This window comes from Caretta caretta, chromosome 10, assembly GCF_965140235.1.
Source record: "Caretta caretta isolate rCarCar2 chromosome 10, rCarCar1.hap1, whole genome shotgun sequence".
NCBI classification, from domain to species: domain Eukaryota; kingdom Metazoa; phylum Chordata; order Testudines; family Cheloniidae; genus Caretta; species Caretta caretta.
In genome coordinates this window covers 59186565-59203385 of record NC_134215.1, presented here as the reverse complement: position 1 = coordinate 59203385, position 16821 = coordinate 59186565, and the positions used below count along the sequence as shown (strand labels likewise).

At 41.4% G+C, this 16821-nt stretch overlaps 1 long non-coding RNA gene across 1 annotated transcript in view; it reads right to left on the bottom strand.

The window, feature by feature from the left end:
• LOC125644154 (uncharacterized) overlaps positions 1–16821 on the bottom strand; it is a 63677-nt gene that overhangs the window by 15157 nt on the left and 31699 nt on the right. The window contains exons 3-4 of the long non-coding RNA XR_012670231.1: positions 3183–3443; positions 738–888 (exon numbers count right to left, since the gene is read on the bottom strand). This is a non-coding gene — a long non-coding RNA (uncharacterized LOC125644154). The remainder of the gene's footprint in view (positions 1–737; positions 889–3182; positions 3444–16821) is intronic.

The following is a 16821-nucleotide window of genomic DNA, read 5'->3' as shown; positions in this document are numbered from 1 at the left end:
GTTTGTTAGCATGATATTTTTTGGCCTAAAACTGCCAGTTTAGAGTGTGTGCCCCAAACTTAAATAAGCTGATCTTGGAGGCTAGGGACATGGTCAGGCCCTATTTAAGTTTCCTGGCACAGACGGATGTATGTTTATGCTGTAAAAGCAGCTTTTGCCTGCCTTAGCCATAGCTCCACACACAATATTTTTCCAAGGGGCAAGAGAAATCTGAGAGAGGCTGGGGCAGAAAGTGTATGTGATAAAACACACTGATCCTATCCCCTGACACTAGCTCCCACCCCAAAGCCTCCTCTGAGTTCAGGTGTGCAGTGTGTAGCTCTGTGGATTTTAGGGAGAATTGAGTGGGGCACACAGTTGCCCTAGATACTTTGCCCTGCTTCTCTGCCCCCTTTGGCCCTCTGGGTGATGTGTACTTACCAGGGGCACATAGCAATGTCTGTACCTCCCAACTGCAGGGACTACAGTTGTAATTGTATCCTGGCATGGGGTGCACAAAATGGGGAGGGGCTCTTTGTTTCTTTCCCATCAACACTGTGCATAAGCCAGTTAGAATTTGACCCTAGGTGAGCAAGACAATTGTCCTCTAATAACCTCTTTACCACTCCTCCCAAAGAGAGAGCAGTCTGATCTCCCTGCTTAACCACACATTTCACATCCATCTACCCCCACCACCACTGGAAATCAAAGGTGGATCAGCTCTTATGAATCCAGAATAAATACATTACTCATCTTACCTGGCCTATTTGTCCCACTTCCACTAGCAATTTTCCCAGAGACAGACTCTGTGTATGACTAATGGGATTTCTTTTGGGTTAGACATTCCAAGGTTGTCTATTCAAGGGAAGAAATTTCATGTTTCAGCAACTTAGATGTTGGCTGCAGTTACTGAAAAGAATGGAATTGCATTTAGTCTTTTAAAATCCTTATAGGCCTGGCTGAAAAACAGAAAAATCATTTTAGCGTTGCATGTCTGAGAGGTCAGTGAAGCAGTGTTCTTTGCTGGCACACAATAGACAATGTCTCAGTAATCCCACTTCCCAGGCTGGCGGAGATAAAGCATATTATACAGTAAATCAGTTTCATCTTTAACAAAAGGGTCTACCATTACTGTTCTCTAGAAATCCCTCACTAGCCAGGTGTGTAGCAGCATGAACCTACAGTACACACTCCCACTAGTTAATGTATTTGCACCAGTCCTTCACTTTAGCAAATTCTTATATGGGATTATACTTGTTGCCCAGCATAAAGCAGGAGGATTTTGAGAGGGACAATGGGCTTGTAGCTGAGGCTCCAGAGTGGGCCTCAGAAGTTCTGGGTTCAGTTCCTTGTTCTGCCACAGATTTCCTGTGTGACCTTGGGCAAATCACTTAATCTCATTGTGCCTCAGTAATTAAATTCTCTGTGCTTCTATCATCTGTAAAATCATCCCTTCCTCTGTCTTTTCTATTTAGAATAGAAGCTCTTTGGGCAGGGATTGTATTCTACTATGTGATTATGCAGCCTCTAGCCCAATGGGGCCTTGAGCTTATCAGGGAACAATAAGTGCTACTGTAATATGAATAAATAATAATAAAAAAGGCCAGATGCCTGGCCCCCATCCAGTTCCTTTTCACTTCTCAGAAAAGCAGCTGGGAAGCTGCTCAGCAAAGTAGCCTGTAAAGCTGCCCCTAATGGGCAGGCAGTGATTTCCTTGGCATCGGGGAATCCTCAGGTGGCACAGAGCTGGCATATGGGTATTTGGAGGACTTGTCTGCAGTTGCAGAGTTTGCTGCTGGAGTGCAGTGATCCTGGTCCAGTGGAATGACCCCTAGGCCAGTGTAAATTAGAGAAGCCCATTATGCCAGGGGTTGAATTGGACCCTGGTTGTACCCAAATTCAGGGGAGTGGAAAGGTGACATTAGAGTCACAGTCTTTTTGTCCTTACAACTGCTTTGAAAACAGGGGCAATCTTATTGGAAAGTTTGGTCTTCACCATCTCCTTATTTATTTACCCCTTGTTGTCTGAATTCTTATCTCTTTAACCTGCACTGTGATGTCAGCAGTCACTGTCCTTTGAAGGGCACAGTGTCAGACCTCTTGGCAACTCACCACACAAGGAATTAGGGTACATGGTATAATCTGGACGAAGCATCCTCTGACGCTTCTTTTGTCCTGACTGGGGATGTAGAGGAATGTTACTGTTTTCAAAATGGCTTTTCACCTTGAGCCTGACCCAGCACCCATTGAAGTCAATGGGGGTTTGTTATTGACTTCAGTGGAAGATGGCTTGGGCCCTTTATCAGAAAGTTTACTGTTTGCTTCAAGTTTGATCTCCATGTGATATATCTGGAAGCTTTCAATTATCACTGTGCCTGTTGAAATGGGAAATTGACTAACTGTTATCTCTGTTAGCTTGTCAAATTAAGATTGGTTCCATCAGATCATGATTAAATTTATGCTCAGCAAGGTTGCTATTGAGTACTTTATGTCTGATCCTACTTTGGTGAAGAATTTTTTTTTTTTATCCCTCCTGTTCCCTTCCCCTCCTATTTTACCCCCTCCACTCAGCTGGGGACACAGCCTCTTCCATTGTAGGGACTGAGTAGCAAATAATCTGGATTTAGTGGTCCATGAAATGAAGAGAACTAGTGATTCTCACACCAGCCCTTTGACCATTTATCTCTTTGTGAGAACTTGTTAATCCTCAAGAAGCTGTTTGAAAATGACAGATTCCCAACATTGTTTCTTTGCTCTCACGTTTAGTATGTATTTGGCTAATCTAAGTCAAACAAGAGTTGACTTCAGCATTCATTGCCCACTGTGATGTGCTTATCAAAGTCCTTATCTTTTTCTCTGGGTCCTAGTAACAGGGTCCTTGCCTCCATTTTCTATTAATCACAGTTACCTGTGGCACTTCAGAGACATTGAGGGCCATGTTTTCCGAAGAGCTGAGGTCTCCTGCATCCAAGTTCACGCCACGTGGTGGGCCCCATTTTGAAGAGTGTGCCACTCTGCCCCTGCCAGCATGACTTTATGTGCGAGGTCATGCCAGAAGGGGGCGAAGCAGCACACTCTTCAGAATGACATCTCCCATCAGATACCGACAAAACCATGTCCAGTTTTGTCGGAATACTGGACAGGGGACAAACCCTAGAAAAGCAGGACTGTCTGGTTTAATACAGGATGAGTGGCCAACCTACCTGAATCCTCCTGAGAGATCGCAGTGAAACTTTCATGGAGATATTCTGCAGTCCTCTCCCAAAGGTTTGTAGTGATGGCAGCCTTATTTCTTCCTCTGTGGTAAGACACCACCCCAGCCAGTCGGCGATAACTTCAGCAGGCACCATGGCAGTACACAGTCGAGAAGCATATGGGTGAGAGCAGCTTTGGGACACCAGCAGCTGTCCTCTCTCTGCCTTTGTTACCCTCCGGAGTGAGATATCAGTTAAAATCACTACTGCCTGTGGAAAATGGTGCCAGTATTCAGTGTCATTGTCCTATACTCACAGTTTCATGCAATCGAGGAATTCCCCCCTCATTTCCCTCACCCCGATGAGCCATATTCACCATGGTTGGTGCTGTGAATGGCACCATGCACAAGCAATCCCAAGCAGAAGTTTCCATAAGCATCTGGTTTAAAACTTTAGGGAAGGGAGTTCTGAATCTTAACTTTCGGTTTCCGCTGTGACTATACTGACATTGGTACCTCTGTGTGTTTTATCTGCAGCTGCTGTCATTGCAGCCTTGTGGTAGTCTTCCCCTCCACACCCGCAGACCCCTGAGCCAGATAAGGACGAGAAAGAAGATGACTCAGGATGACATGTTCAGTGAGATCCTGCAAGCCAGTGCTGCATCAGACTGTGAGCAAAGGGCCTGGAGGCTGAGTATTGCAGACAGCCTGGGAAGGAAAGAGCAGGCAGGACAGTCGTCTCTTTTCCAACCTGAAAAGTCCCACTCTTTTAAATCTCTGTTCATATAGAAGCTATTCCATTCCCCTAATCATTTTTGTTGCCCTTTTCTGTATCTTTTCCAATTCCAGTTCCAATATAACTTTTTTGAGATGGGGTGACCACTTCTGCACGCAGTATTCAAAATGTGGGCATACCATGGATTTAAATAGAGGCAATATAATATTTTCTGTCTGATCTATTCCTTTCCTAATGATTCCCAACATTCTGTTAGCTTTTTTGATTGCTGCTGCACATGGAGCGGATGTTTTCAAAGAACGGTCCACAATGACTCCAAGATCTCTTTCTTAAGTGGTAACAGCTAATTTAGACCACCATCATTATATGGGATTATGTATTCCAATGTGCCTTACTTTGCATTTATCAACATTGAATTTCATCTGCCATTTTGTTGCCCAGTCACTCAGTTTAGTAAGATCCCTTTGTAACTCTTCGCAGTCTGCTTTGGACTTAACTATCTTGAGTAGTTTTGTATCATCTGCAAATTTTACCACCTCACTGTTTACCCTTTTTCCAGATCATTTATGAATATGTTGAACAGCACTGATCCCAGTACAGACCCCAGGGGGACACCTCTATTTACCTCTCTCCATTCTGAAAAGTGACCATTTATTCCTACCCTTTCTTTCCTATCTTTTAACCAGTTACTGAGTCATGAAAGGACCTTCCCTCTTTTCCCATGACAGCTTACTTTGCTTAAGAGCCTTTGATGAGGGGCCTTGTCAAAGGCTTTCTGAAAATCTAAGTACAGTATATCGACTGGATCACCCTTATCCACATGCTTGTTGACCCCCTCAAAGAATTCTAGTAGATTGGTGAGACGTGATTTCCCTTTACAAAAACTACGTTGACTCCTCTCCAACAAATCATGTTCATCTATATGTCTGATAATTCTGTTCTTTTCTATGGTTTCAATCAATTTGCCCAGTACTGATGTTAGGCTTACACACAACTCAAAGGATCAGGGACAACTACAGTGTGATAATCATAAATGTTCAGCGAGTGGCACAAAATTAATAGGGGCATTGACAGTGTAACATTCACAGTTGTGCACCAAGCAACACACAGTTCTTAAGAGGGCCCCAAACAGCAGGCCAGATAGAGCACTGTCCACCACAACGTATTCCTGTGGCTCACTGTTAAAGTGCTCTTTCAAAGCCTCCCTGAGCTGAATAGCTCCATATTGAGCTCTTCTAATAGCCTTTGTGTCCGGCTGTTCAAACTCAGCACACAGCTGCTCCAACTCCACCCTCTACCCCGGCAGCAACTTCTCCCCCCTTTGCTTCACAGATAGGCAGGACACAGCAGGCAGCTGTAACCATTGGCGTGTTTTATTTACTGGGATCCAGTCTTGTGAGTAAACAATGCCAGTGTCCCTTCAATCTACCAAAAGTACATTCATCTGTCATTCTGCACCTGTTGAGCTGGTATTTGAATCTTTCCTTGGTGGTGTCAAGGTGGATTTCTATCCCATCAATGGGAAAGAAAGGGCCTGCTTAAAGCTTTCTTAACATTCCTGTGTCCTTAAAAATGTGAGTGTTATGCACCTTCCCTGACTGGCCAACACTGATAACAGTGAAGCATCCCCAGTGATCCACCAATGCTTGCATAACCATAGAAAAATAGCTCTTTCTGTTGATGTACTCTGTGTCAAGGTGGCCTGGTGCCAAAATAGGGATATGCATGTTGTCTTTTGCTGCACCACAGTTCAGGAACCCCATTGCTGCAAATCAATCCAGTACGCCCTGCACATTACCAACAGTGACAATATTAGGTAGCACCAGACGATTAACAGCCTTGCATGCTTTCATGACAACAGCTCCCACAGTGGATTTTCCAGCTCCAAAATTGTTTCCCACTGACCGGTAGCAATTTGGCATTGCAAGTTACCACAGTGCAATCAACACTTGCTTCTCCACTATCAGCAGAGCTCTCATTCTGGTGGCCCTGTGCTACAGGGCTGGGATGAGCTCAGCATACAGATCCAGGAATGTAGCCTTGGGCATTGAAAAGTTCTGCAGCCACTGATCATCATCCTAAATCTGCATTATGATGTGATCGCACCAGTCAGTGCTCATTTCTCCAGTCCAAAGGCGGCGCCCCACCGTCTGCAGCTGCTCTGTGAATGCCAATAACCTTGAAATGGTTCTCCCTATGTCCCACAGCAATCTGTCCTCCAAGAAATCGTCATGTTCCCCACTGATTTCGTTCTTCTTACAGCTTTGCAAATACTGGCGGATCATGCATCTTGTGCTTGCAACACTTATGACAATAGTGCAGAGATCTGCAGGGTCCATACTTCTGTCACAGATGGTGGACAGTGAGGTGGGCTGTGCAGGATCGTGCAATTTTTAAAAACAGTGCAAAAATTATGGAAAATAGAGAACATTGTAGGATGGAGACATTTGCATGCAGGGTCAGTTGACCCCTTTCTCCCAATCACCCCTGCATGACTTGTTTCTGCCCCCACCATACATTGCCAAACTTCCCAAAAGACAATGTGCCAGATGGTGGTGTGTTGCACACTAAGATACATGTGCAACACACCACCATCTGGCATGGTGCGCCACACTGTGCATCTACCTAAGCATTCCTGGTGAGTACATGCAGTGCCGATGCAAGAAGCCAAGCATGCAAATGCACAAGCGATATGCTAACTGTGGCAGCTTTATGATGATGTAATGTGTGTCAGCAAAAGTTCGTAGTGTAGATATGACCTGATTTGAATCTGATGTCTGAATTCCAAAAGGGAGAATTGGATCTGTGAATGATCCCACATGCAGCTTAGACTGGATGGCAGCTATTCGAATGTTTGACAATCCGCCAAAGAGACTTTTGGCAGAGGTTTTAATTTATTGGGGAACAGGTTGCTGGACAAACACCAGGACTCTACATCCACTTGCTTCTGAAGAAGGATGAGGGAGCGGCTGGCACATCACATAAGCAGTTTGCTGTTGCACTGGGTCACATTTTCAATTTCCTTAATCAGAACCAACAAAGTTTTCTAATAAATATTGGATAAAAATCAATAGCAGTATTCCACCAGGCTATCCACTTCTGATGGTGCAACACAAAGGCTCTTCCCAATTAATTACTTTTGCCCACAAATACCATTAATTATGTCATTAAAAGGGATAATGGAATCACATGGCTTGTTAGACATCAGTAACGGAGACTGAATGTGTGGTGATGAAATGTTACTGTAATAAGATGTCTTTATAATGTGTTAGACAATCTTAAGTTTTTATCCAGTTGATAATACTGTTTGTGGAGCATTATGCTACATTTTCTTCAATGGGTTATAATAAATAACATCAGTTTGGAAACTTCAGCAGTGAATAAAGGCAAGTGACTCTAATGAGTCTCTCACTGATAATACAACTTGTATTCACAATAAACGTGCCTTTCATCGTATGTAGTTTAAATATTTTGCCATTTTTCTTGTTGAAGGACCCTACCTTTATTGAAATCAGTGGCAAAACTCTCGTTGACTTTAATGTCAGGAGAACAGGGCTATGAGCTAGGGTGACAGAAAGCATGGCACGTTCTGTAAGCCACCATAATAAACTTTCCTGGGTACAGTTCACAAAGCATAAACAATGAAAACGAAAAAATAAATAGAAAAATTGAAATGGCGAAAGTACATTTTTCCACAGTAAAATTGACCTCTCCAACACCTTCCTATACTTGGAAAAACCCTCTTTTGTTTTCAGTAAGTGGAATCTGCAAAAATTATCCGCTGTTTGCATGAATTAAAAACTAGATGTTTTGTATCTGTTGCAACAAAACTCTGAGAGTTCAGGGAAGCAATATTCTGTGTTGGCACATAACAGTTTTACAGGTATTAAGGCCAGAATAGGACCAGTACAGTGATCTAGTCTGACCTCCTGCATAACAAAGGCTATAGAATTTCACCAAGTGGTTTCTGCATCATACCCATAACTTCTTATTGAGCAGATGCAATAATTCAAAATAATGTACAGTTGTCTCTATTCTCTACTGGACCTAAACAGAATAGAAACACAAATAAGGTGCTTTGCACATTCTTGTCTTTTTGTTGTTGTTGTTTCTTTTGCTTTTTGGTTGGCTTTTTTAAAAAGACTTGCTAGCTAGTAAGTCTACTGCTGCAAAAAGTAATATTTGTATATTTGTTAATATCACTTTTCACAACAGACTTACTAGCTAGCTGGGAGGCAATGAAAAGTGATACTAACAAACATACAAATATCAATTTTCACCGCAGACTTACTCAGACAAGTCAGGGGACAAATTAAGCCCTGGATGGGGAGGTGGATAGGGAGACAGCGGGGGCAGCTGGGGCCAGGGGTGATGTGTGTGTGTGTGGGGGGGGGGTCTTGGCACCCACAGATGGGATTCAGGGTCGGAGCCCGAAGCCCCACAACCGGAGCCTGCCACCCTAGGGCTGAAGCACGAGCCTCACTGTCCCTGGGAAGGTGGGGAACTCAACTGGCTGCCTGCTCCTCTGGAATTTGTGGTTTCAGAGGGGGGCAGGGCTAAAACCCTGCTGGTTGTCCTGGGGGAAGGGCCACTTCTTTGCTTTGCACCCCAACCCGCACCCACAGTCACTGCCCAGGAGTCTGTGGCCGCAAGAAAAGCCCCTGCTGGCCGCATTTGAGAAACGCTAAAATTAAATAATTTTTCACAGCCTTGAATGATGTAGTTGGGTAGACCTAACTTTTTAATGTAGAGCAGGCCTTAGTCTTTCACTTTAAGGCAGGTTTTCCAGACCTTGAATTATTCTTCAAGATCTTTTCTGAACCCTTTCCAATTTGCCTACATCCTTTTCAAAGTGTGGACACCAGAACTGGCTCCAAAATTCCAGCAGTGGTCTCACCAGTGCTGCACACAGTAGCAATACCACCTCCCAACTTCTACTCAGTATTCCTCTGTTTATAAATCAAAAGTTAATCACTGCATTGCATTGGGAGCTCATGTTCAGTTGGTTATCTACCATGACCCCGTAAGTCCCTTTCAGAGTCACTGTTTTACAAAATATACTGCCCCCTCCTCTAAGTGTAACTTACATGTGTTGTTCCTACATGCATGAACTTGCATTTGCCAGTATTAAAACACGTTACTGAAGTAAGCTTAGCTCCACGTTACTCAAGTGTCTGAGCTCTGCAGATGACACTCCACCAATGTTTGTGTCATCTGTAGGCTTTACCCACAATTATTTTATATTTTCTTCCAGGTTATTGATAATGATATTGAATAGCCTTGGGTTGAGAATAACTCCCCGTGGAACCCCATTAGAAACAACTCCACTGAATGATGATTCTCTATTTATAATTACTTTTTGAGATCCATCATTTAGTCAGCTTTTTATCTATTTAATATATGCTACATTGATTTTGTATACTGCTAATTTTTTAAATCAGAGTGTTGTGTAGTACTAAGTCAAATGTCTTATGGAAGTCTAAGTATATTGTGTCATCAAAGCTAACTTTATCCACCAAACATAAAATCTGCTCAAAAAGATATCAAGTGTTTGATGAGATGTATTTTCCTTAAAACCATGTTCATTGGCATTAATTATACTACCATCCTTTAATTCTTTACTGACTGCAGATGCCTTCCCATGATTCTGACTGACAGCAATGTCAGGCTAACCAACTTATAGTGATCCAGGCCATTCAGTTTATCCTTTTAAAATATTGGCATCTTATTAGGTTTTTCCAGTCCTTGGGGACTTCCCCAGTATTCTAAGATATGTCAAATAGCAGCATGATTGGCTCTCAGAACTCAGCATTTTAAAAAAAAAAACCTCTTAGGTGGAAGTTATCTGGACTACAGATGTAAAACTGTTGAACTTCTGAGGCTGCTCTTTAACATCCTGCCGGGTTACTGTTGGAATAGAAAGTATTTCCTTGCCAATGTCAAGACACGAATACATCGTTCAGCTTCTTTCCTAATACAGAACAGAAATATCTGCCTTTTCTGCAGCATTATTGACAATTTTATCATCCTTGTCTTATAATGGATTTATACCATTCCTAGGACTTCTTTTGTTCCCGAGATATTTAAAAGATCTATCTTCCACTAATGCTACACCTTTATAAGATGCTGCATATTACAGCAAATACAAACGTATAAAAGGATCACTGGGAATGTCCATTTTTAATGTAAGGCAGAACCTCTTGTCAACTGCATGTACAGCGTGTGTAAGTTTAAAGTACAAGTGTACTGTGATAGACCCCATACAGCACATACGGGAAAACATGTTGCTTGCCAGAAACCTTACTACTCAATAATAGCACTACTCAATATGAGTAAGAGTTGCGAACTCAGCTTCTAACCTAGCAGCCAATACAGTTCAGATACGAACCTCCATCTGGCCATCCATTATTTGTGTATCAGAAGGGGTCCTGTTGAGTTCTTTCTTTAATAATTCTTCTGTGGATTATTATTGAGTTACTTCATGAATAATGGTCTTTGTAAGGTTTCAGAGTAACAGCCGTGTTAGTCTGTATTCGCAAAAAGAAAAATTGGTTCGTCTCTAAGGTGCCACAAGTACTCCTTTGGTCTTTGTAAGGGTAATGTTAATTAATATGCTAAAAGACAAAGTAAGTCTAGAGCCAATATTATAAAATATCCTCTTTCAGCATTGCACAAATAAGCACAAAAGTGACTGGAAGAACACATCAAGTTGGTACCACATTCACCTTTTAAAATTAACCAGCCATAAAGGACGTGACAGCTCAGACATGGTGAGAGAGCCTGGCAATAAAGCTGATGATATACTTACCTTTCTGACAACTCATGTTTCAGAAAATAAGGTATCACGAGACACCTTTCATCTTTAATACACACTTTCAGGGAATAACCCTATTAATCACTGTAGCATATTATAATCTGCCAACATGGAAATACAGAACAACCTTAAATTGTTGTCTCATCAATGGCCTCGAAACTAATCCTGCTATTTTTTAATTGCATAACCTACAATAAAATGGCTTTTAAACTTGTATTTATCTGTATGTGTTTGTATTTCCATTGTACTTCATCAGAGTGATTATGAACAAAAAGTTACATATCCTGGCAGTAGGGTTATCTTAGCAAAACTAGGCTCTAGCTGGAAAGATATCTGACAAATCTGAAAAGTGATTTTTTTCTTGTATATAACATGCTGTTACGACACTAGTTCTGCTTGTCTTATTCTGTATTTACTGTAGGTTTTTTTTTTTACATCTGTCCCTGTCTCTTTTCATCAAATATTTATCTGCAGCAGCTGAAGGAGCCTCATTTGTTTTAATTAAAAATAAGACCACCAAGCTGGGATCACTTCCTAAGCATTTCCATGCCTTGAATAGACTGGCAGTGGATCTTGAGGTTTTCCTAAGGGTGGCCCATTGACAGGCCCTCCCCCCACCCCTTGCATCCTTCCTTTTTGCTCCATGTTTATTTTTGGACAGAAAAAAGTAATCAGAGCTGCATTCTTGATATATGAACTTGTTAGGATTAATATGCATAGAGAAGGACAAAGGAAAAGGATCATACCATGTCAGGTTTGGAGTTCTGCTGTAATGAACAATTTCCTAAAACTGTGGTTTGTGGACAACAATCACTTTTATCACAGGAGCATAAAGTAAGCCCTCATCAGTTAGTTGCTGGCTTATGCCCTGTAGGCTTACATCACTTTTACTTTTTTTTAATCTTATCTGTTTTACCTATTTAAATAGATTCTCTGTAGCTCTATCAAAAGCTTTCTATTACAGATAGCGTATAATTAAGAGGGTACCTTATTTAAAAAAAATAGCCAACTTAAAATAACCGTTAGTACTAAAAATACAGTGTTGCAGAGTCACGGTGCATATCAGCACAGTTTATACCAGTGGTCACCAATCTGTTGATCGCAACTGACTGGTTGATCCTGGAGCCTCTGCCAGTCGATCATGATCTCCGGGCCTGCCTTGGCCCCACGCCGCTCCCGGAAGAAGCTGGCTGCTGGCACATCTCTGAGGCCTCTGGGGGAAGGGAGAGGGAGTGAGGCAGCTCCATGTGCTGCCGCCGCTCCCAGCACTGTCCTCGCAGCTCCCATTGGCCAGGAACCAGCCAATGGGAGCTGCAGGGGCGGTGCTTGCGGGCGGCCCAGCCCAGAGCCTTTACCCCCTCCCATACCCTAACCCCTTACCCCAGCCCGGTGAAAGTGAGTGAGGGTGGGGGGAGAGCCAGTGGCAGAGGGAGGGGGAATAGAGTGAGAGGGGTGGGGCTTTAGGAAAGGGGTTGGGTAGATCCTGGGTTGATCTTAAATTCAAAAAGTGATCTTGTGCGTAAAAAGGTTTGAGACCACAGACTTATACTATTGGTACTGCAATAGTTTTGAACCCTTTCTCAAATCAGTGGAATATTTTGTAAGTGCTATTTTCATTTTCACACCCTTTTAGTCCAGGGGAGGAGGAATATTAGGCTACCACTCTCACAAGGCAGAGACAGCATGATGCAAAGCTTCTCCCCCACAAACCAAGGGATGAGAACATGACTGCTCTCGTATCCCAGGATCCCAATTACATCACATCATACCATTAAGTCTCTGTCCTCTGCCATCTTCATTATTTTGACTCTAATTAATAACATCTTTTTACATTACATTTTTAAAATGTATTTGAGTCTGAAGATCCTATAAAGCAATTGTCTAAGCCCCCCTTCCCCAACTAAACCATTCTTTCTCCATCTTGCCTATGACTTCTCCTCACTTGAAAATTAAAAAACCCACAGTGTATCACAGGATAAAAACTGTCCTACCCTCATTTAGTGAAATCACCTTCCAAAGGGCAGCCTGCTCTAGTCTCTCTTATCAATTATTTGCAGTACATTCACATTAATTCATCCTTCACTTATACAGGTATTTATCACAACTGTCTATTAGACATGAAATACTGATAAGCAGTAAAATGAAAAGCTACTTTCCCTGCTGCACAAGTAGGTGTAGGTGCAGCAAAAATCACTGGGCAGAATCAGATCTTAGGTTCTAGGAACTGGGGTTTTCCTAAATTAACAGCAGGCTTAGAGATGCCAAGTTCAGACTTGTTGCATCATGAAACTAATTCATGCTCATTTAGTTTATACTCTGGTTAGGGGAAAATAAGTGTCAAAGCAGTTTGACAGGTTTCAGAGTAACAGCCGTGTTAGTCTGTATTCGCAAAAAGAAAAGGAGTACTTTTGGCACCTTAGAGACTAACCAATTTATTTGAGCATAAGCTTTCGTGAGCTACAGCTCACTTCATTGGATGCATACTGTGGAAAATACAGAAGATGTTTTTATACACACAAACCATGAAAAAATGGGTGTTTATCACTACAAAAGGTTTTCTCTCCCCCCACCCTACTCTCCTGCTGGTAATAGCTTATCTAAAGTGATCACTCTCCTTACAATGTATATGATAATCAAGGTGGGCCATTTCCAGCACAAATCCAGGTTTTCTCCCGCCCACAAACCCACTCTCCTGTTGGTAATAGCTTATCTAAAGTGATCACTCTCCTTACAATGTGTATGATAATCAAGGGGCCATCTCTTAGGAGCCTCGGTCTTCAACAGGTTCATAAATTATGTAGGCATTTTTGAAAATTTTATCCCATATGTTGAAATACAGGCCTGTTTTCTGTTATATAATTCATATAGACTGATAAAATCACATAAGTGTAGCACTGGAGGGGATCTCAATAGATCATCTAGTCCAGTGCCCTGCACTGAAAGCAGGACTAAGTAACAACTCGACCAGTCCTGATAGGTGTTCGACCAACCTGTTCTTAAAAACCTCCCATGATGGAGAGTCCACAACTTCCCTAGGCAATTTGTTCTAGTGCTTAACTACCCTGACAGTTAGGAATTTTTTCCTAATGTTCAACCTTAAACCTCCCTTGCTGCAATTTAAGCCCATTGCTTCCTGGCCTATCCTCAGAAGTTGAGAACAATTTTTCACCCTCCTCCTTGTAACAACTTTTTATGTACTGTACTTTAAAACTGTTATCTCCCTGTTCAGTCTTCTCATCTCTAGACTAAACAACCCAATTTTTTAATGCCTTCCCTCATAGGTCATGTTTTCTAGACCTTTAATAATTTTTGTTGCTCTTCTCTGGACTTTCTCCAATTTGTCCACACCTTGCCTGAAATGTGGCACCCAGAACTGGACACAATACTCCAACTGAGGCCTTATCAGCACGGAGTGGAGTGGAAGAATTACTTTTTGTGTTGTAAGCAAGACACCCCTGCTAATACATCTCAGAATGATGTTTGGGTATTTTTGCAACAGTGTTACACTATTGACTCATATTTAGCTTGTGATCCACTACACCAGTGGGTCTCAACCAGGAGTATGCATATCCCTGGGGGGTATGCAGTCGTCTTCTATCGGGTACATCAACTCATCTAGATATTTGCTTAGTTTTACAACAGGCTACATAAAAAGCACTAGCGTAGTCAGTACAAACTAAAATTTCATACAATGACTTTTTTATACTGCTCTATATACTATACACTGAAATGTAGTACAATATTTATATTCCAATTGATTTATAGTTGTATGGTAAAAATGAGAAAGTAAGCAATTTTTCAGTAATAGTGTGCTGTGACTTCTGTATTTTTATGTCTGATTTCATAAGTAAGTAGTTTTCCACATCCCTGATGACATAGTTATATTGACGTAAGTTCGTAGTGTAGACCAGGGTTCAATCACTTCTGAAAATGGAACTTAGGCTACTGCATCACATAGGTGCTTTTCAGAATTGTATCCTATACTGATCCTTATAGATAGTACTTTCATAGACATGAATTCACTATATAGAAAGCTTAACAGTATACTATAACTTTTTCAGTAAGACCTTAATATTAGCATAAAGAAAAACAATAAATTATACTTTAATTGACTTATAATGCACAATTGTTATAGTTGCTTTGAACAGATCACAGGTACTGAGTATTCATGGGTTACAGTTGCAACCGAAACCAGAGATGACAAATGAGTTTAAGGCCAGTTTTCTTAAATTGGAGAGATTATGAGCTTGTCATAAGATATTAATGGAAGACTGGGGATTGCTTGCTGATGTCATTCAAATTAATAGCTAGTGGGTTACTGTAAAAGTGGAGTGCAGCTGTATGATGATCAGGCACAAAGAAACTCAGTTTTGTTGATCATCCATTTTCACTTTGTTTAGCTGAGGATTTCAGAATGCTATAGAAACCTTAAATTATTTCTTGAGAGGATAACCTTGATTACTAAAACCATTGCTTCAGTGTAAATGGCAACATCTAGGCCACAAATTGCTATAATTTGAACTGAGTTTTTTACTTTTTGAATATATCTGAGAATGAGAAATATTATATCCTTTGTCCCATACAGCACTTTGTGTCATTCTAGTGGTGCAAAGGGGCCATAAAGTCAACTAGTCAATTTAATTGGCTTCCTAGGAACTCTCCTGATGGAGATGGGGAATGATTGGGTGACAGAGAGCTAGCATAGGGGGATCTATGTCACCCTATTCATAGCCCCCAGAGCATGGGGATGTTCCTTGAGCAGTGTAGTCTTTATGATCCTCAGCTATTACAACGCCTGTTACAGCGGGTGCAACTTAAGTTTTGCTAGGGGATGAAATGACCCGTGGCTGACTCCAGGAGTGGGGGTATAGTTGGAGTAAAGCCAGTTTTGTACCTTCCCCCCAAGCCATGGGACCTAGATTTCTCTATACAACTTCTGATTAAATGTTTCACACATAAAAGGTGACACATCCCCTGGTGCGCCTATGGCAAGGGCAGCAAAGGGGAAAACTGGATTTTCTCATACTTAAACCGGTATACATGAAGAATATTCTCTAAGTCAATTCTCTATGCCAATGTATAACTGGAGTGAGAACAGAATCAGAAACAAAGGCTGTATTCTCTCAGAAGAGAGGTAGATGTCACGGTGGTAAAAGCCCCTGAGCCCCATCTACACTATAGCTTCCACCGTTGCTATCACTAGTAGAAAATTACAAGCCTTTATTTTTTAAGCATACACTAAGCTTAGTAAAACCAAGGCTGTCAGTGACTGTCAGTTGTGACAGAAATTTCTGTGAAGTGGATACTTTTGTCCATTAGTACTGGGTTGAGAAGTAGACACTTATAGCAGCGGTGAATGTCTGTATCCCAACACCAATCAGTTACATCACCTAACTAGCTATTTTACACTAGGTCAGGTAATAAAATCCCTTTTAATTGGGTCCCAGTTTAAACATCATTTAAATTCAGTTTATTGTTGTGTGAAGTTTCAGATTAAAGGAAGTTGGACAGTTCAGTGATAAACAATTATGTAATTTGTTTAGTAATGGAAATTTAGTGACAGCACTTCTCTTTAGTAAAGCCCTGTGGCCAAACACAGAGGGAAACAATTGAAATAACTGTTTTTATTTCTACAGTTTTACTTTGTAAATAAGTGATCCGTTGCATATAGAATTTCATCAGCTCAAAAATACATTATATCCAGACAGGATTTACAATCGAACAGCATGTAAGCCTGGCCTTGTTGGTCATTGGCAAAACTCCCATTGACTTCAATGAGGCCAGGATTTCACCCTCAAAGTATATTTCCTGGAAAAAAGAAATATTAATTTATGATACAAAGATTCACATTTTCATCCTCCTTTCTAGGTACTAATATGGCCTTGATTGCCATTGCATTTGATCACTTTGATACCCTGGATTTTATGCTGGAACTGATCATTTTTACAGTGTTTCTGTACAAAAAAAATATCTTATGAGAGAATGGTACTTTGGAAAAAAACGCTGACAATTACTCAAAGGATTAGTAGCTTGGGAATGTGGCTAGCACTATTCCTGCAACATTTCCTGCGTACAGAATTCCTTAGCTTTGTAGAATTA